The sequence below is a fragment of the Ciona intestinalis genome, chromosome 2 (genome assembly GCF_000224145.3).
Source record: "Ciona intestinalis chromosome 2, KH, whole genome shotgun sequence".
Taxonomy (NCBI): Eukaryota; Metazoa; Chordata; class Ascidiacea; order Phlebobranchia; family Cionidae; genus Ciona; species Ciona intestinalis.
In genome coordinates, this window is record NC_020167.2 from 3,048,419 (window position 1) to 3,052,950 (window position 4,532).

A 4,532-nucleotide genomic window follows, 5' to 3' on the forward strand; every position below is an offset into this window, starting at 1 on the left:
AAAACTGATTTGTGAAGTGTCCTTGTACTTGAATGATGAAAAGGCGATCCCAGAGGGACTTTGTTTCGATTATTCTATACAGTATATTGACGTGGGGTGCAAAGTGATACGCTTTGTGGTTTGTGTATATCAGATACTGTTGTTTAAAACCCAAAGTAATCTGGATTCTGTTTTATTTTGTTGTAAGCCGAATTTCGTTTAGTGAATCTGCGTATAGGTCTACATAACTAATTCTACGTCCATTTATAAAAATGAATATTATGTATAGTAGGATGGGTAGAGGGACGCTTTATCTCAGCACATAATGTTAAAATGATTTGATTGTGTTTTAGACAAATAACAACGCTCTTTGAAAGTCGTGAGGATACGGGTATTTAATTTTGAAAATATTTTTTATTTACTACCAAATGAGGCTAAAAAGAATAATGAAAACGTGTCTCATCTTACCCCAATCTGCTATCTATACCATGAGGTGTTTCTAAACTGGTATTTAAATATTGGAATTCGGAACCGATTTATTTAGTTTTCATTTAGACAATATGCTCACTTTATCGATTGATGCAATACATTAATATATTAATCCACGAACTAAACACCAATTTCATTTAATACCACTTATGCTCTCTGGATAACAAAACAATCTTTTCCCATTATATCCATTTTAGAAGGGCAGACATATTGTTTCAGTAATGTCCCATCGATACAAGTTTTTGTATGTTTCTGGTACTATATATATAGTAGGGTGGGGGAAGACGGTACACCGTTAACACATATATACTATCCAAATATCCTGATCGTGTTTTAAACAATTATCAACGGTCGTGGCGAAGATACGGTTTATAATTTTTTAAACTTTCTTCGTTTACTACCAAGCGGGACGAGAAAATAGAATGAAAAGATGCCCTATCTTCCCCCACTCTACTACATATCCATGTCGGGAGGTGTCTGAAGCCGAAACCACTTGTAAGGGAAACTGAGGTTCGATTGTTGCTGGCATTGCTTGCGTTCCAATTTAGCAAATATAATTGGAAATCCAAATAAAAAGATTCGTTCAACGGCAATGTATTAAAGCGCATTATACGATATAGACTGGATAGAGGATAGACCAAAGTAATACAGAAGTTATCAACACAAAATGAATGACCGCTTTTACAACATTATCACTCCCGTGTTCTAAATATATATTTGTATAGTTTCTGTTACTTACGTACAGTGATGTATAAACGAACAACTAGCAGTGTAGTATAATTACTCTTGCTTAAATTTTGACTATGAGATTACAAAAGTCGTAGGAATTTTGACAAATCAATTATTACTGTAACCTTTACAATCCAGTGTGGCTATAAATAGATCTCAGTGTTACCAAATGTAGAGTGCCTGCTTAATCAATCCTATCACGAAAATCGTAAATTCGCTTTTTAAAGGCAACACTTTTTTTTAAAGGGCCTAAACACACCCCACGTCACTTTTATTTTTTATGGTAAATTCATAAAGCGACCGTTTTATTGATTCCAAAAATACTTTGCTGATTAAAATTGGTCCAGTATAGGCGGAGATATTCGTCCTCAAACAGTGATCTCTAGCGCTATCTTTTTTTTACTACGAGCTCCGTGATTGTGACGTAGGAACGTACTAGTTAGTGACTGATTCATTCGTAAAAGCGAAACCTGCGTTTTTTTTGTTCTTTTTTGCGCTTTTTTTGTTATCTCGTTTTTCGCTGAAAACACTGCTTCTCGTCTTTCTGAATGAGAGCGGCCACGCTTTAACAATTTTGTTACGTGTTTGTCACGTGGGTAGTACACTTCTCAATTTTTTTCGCCACGCAACTTTCAAATCAGTTTTTTGAATTTCACGGTGTTTGAGCTGGAATATCTTTGGTTATACAGAACCGATTAAAACAAGTAAGGTGTCGTTGGAATTAGAAAAACACACTCTATTGATTAAAGCGAAGTACATTTGGGGTGTGTTTAGGCCCTTTAAAGGCGCTTGAAATTCGCGCGAATAACAATTTAGCAATGTTACGTCACGAATTTTCAATGTTGCTCCTAGTAGTTAACCAATCAGCTCCAAGCTTTCCACGTTTTTTCATTTTGCTCATGTGAGTTTGGGGCGCAGTTTGTTCTTTTGGTATGCTTCGTTTTGGAACAAGTGTTTAAGAAGTTGGAAGCTGTATATTGCAGTGAAGTGAGGGCACTTAGTTTGCGATAAAGGCTTGTTTTAATGCCAATATAGGCAATATAGTGCATTTTTATATGGTTTAAAATTTAAATCTGACTTACAGTTGCATTGTTGGAAAATAAATTCTTTAAAAGTTTAAAATATTTGAACCTACACTGAAGCAATATCGGAGTCTTGCTTAAATCCCATCAATGTTATCTCGCTCACAAGTAAAGATGGATTGACTGACACGTCGGCGTTGCAGCTTTGCTTTTGCAACGTTAAAAGTGAGTTTGTACCTTTTATTATAGAGTCTAGTGTTCGGTCGCTGCTAGCACATTGTTACAGTATATTAGCCTTTTGTTTACAAGATATATATGTGAGGTAAGATGGGGCATCTTTAGCAAATTATATTCAAATATACTGATCCTGTTCGAAACAATGAATAACGGTCTATAGAAGACGCGAGAATAGGATATAATTCTTTGATTATTTTTTGTTTACCAAACTGAACGGGAAAAATAGAAAAGGTGTCCCATCTTCCCGCACCTTATACTGTATACCATATAGAATACTAGACTAGATGACGCGACTTAAAGGGTGGTATGCAGTAAGTATAATCAAGGTTGATCATTGATCAAGTTTCCAGTAAAAAAATACTTTGTTACGTTTTTAAGAATATGATTCCGTTTTATTTTATTAACCGATTATTGTATTACAGTAATACAACATACAAGGAGAACGATATGTTACCCCCAAAACGACATATATACCTGCAAGATCGTTACGAAGTTAACCTGCATAACCGCGGTAAGTTGTATAGTAGGGTGGGGGAGAACTCCGCGTAATACATATCATTCAAAAATAGGCACCTATTTTATTATTATTTTTTACCGGTACCATATTCCATTATAGTTAAAACAGTTTTTGTGTAACAAATACTTGTAAAAAATACCAAGTAGAGAATTAATCAACGAATATAACGGTTTATTCCTTCTACAGAAAAGAGAGAAAGACGAAACGAAAAGGTCAAGAACGAAGATGGAGCCATAGCATACCCAGACTAGGATTTATTCTTAGTCGATGTAAATACTAACTTATGTGAGCTGTAGCATAAAAAGTCCCTTATACTTATTGAATGCTTGTTTAAAATCGATTGGTTATGTGGTACACGGTGTGTGGTTTGGGGTGGGAAAGTATACGGAGATCAAAAGATCAAATTAAGTCCACCTTTGTACACGTCAGTAATGTAACGTGGTTGGGAATCTTGGGTTTTACTTCTCCCTATGTATATGTGTGTGTGTGTGTAAACAACCTGCATAAGAACGGTGCGCGCAGGTTATATTTTCCCCAACTTAAACCCATACTCCTGGTGTCGCTTATCAGCAAGGCGGGCAGTCGGCATCAGATAGATAGAAGTGACATCGATATAACTAGGGATCGCTGTTAGGAAGTTCATATTAGACAGCACTGGGACGCTGCACTAGGCCGACACAACACGTGTCATTGCACCCAGGCCTATACAGCAGACTGTTCTGGTCGTAACCCGCACGCCGATGGTTCCTGTCAGCGAAAGCTGGTGGGTTCCACTGCAAAACAATTAGGCCGCCAAACCTGCGACCAGGGTAGGGATTAAAAATAACAAAAAAGTTAGCTCCCTGTTAGGCCCCTAAAAACACAAACAAATTTTTTCAGATATGTATTTTAATTTGTCATTCCTTTTTTGAATTGACAAAGCGCGAAAATACGACGCAATCTCGACGCTGTTTCGAAGAATACACGGATTCCGAAAATCAGTCGGACCGATTAATAGTTAGCTCCTAAAATCCGTTCTTATGCAGTTGCCCCACTTCGTAAACAATTATTGCGACGCGATGCGACGGTTTGCGGCGGCAAAATCCTGTCGGTTTATCATGCTTATTATATTGGCCAATAGAGAATGTTTTGTTGCTGTGATTAAATTGTTGTATGGGGTTGGGGTATGGTGGTGTTGGGGGATGGTGGTGTTTTTGTATGTACTGATGCACACTTATATACACAAGGTGAACTGGTATATTCTGATAAATCCATGGTACGGGCATCTTCGGGGTTTATTACGTCACAACGATGTAAAGCGGACGGGATTTCAATACAGATTATAAGCGGTACATGTCGGGTCCTTTGAATAGGGTTGTCATTGCGGCGGGTAAGAGGCTTGCATGAGGTGTCGAACGTTTTTGTATACATGATGTGCGTATTAATTCTCAATCATTGGCATGTTTGCGTTCGTTACCGATTTTCACGCGACTTTTTCGTTTTTTTACTCACGGACGCTTTTTCTTTTATTTTTACGTTGCGCGGAGCTCCGTTTTTGTGTTTGTTTTCGTTCTTCATTT

General features: G+C 37.2%; 1 long non-coding RNA gene across 1 annotated transcript; it reads left to right on the forward strand.

Annotated features, from left to right (window-relative positions):
- The first annotated feature begins 2,356 nt into the window (after positions 1–2,356).
- LOC108951064 lies at positions 2,357–3,277 on the forward strand. Its single transcript, XR_001975489.2, has 3 exons — positions 2,357–2,444; positions 2,879–2,967; positions 3,160–3,277. It is a non-coding gene; the product is annotated as an uncharacterized LOC108951064 (long non-coding RNA).
- The last annotated feature ends 1,255 nt before the right edge of the window (positions 3,278–4,532 follow it).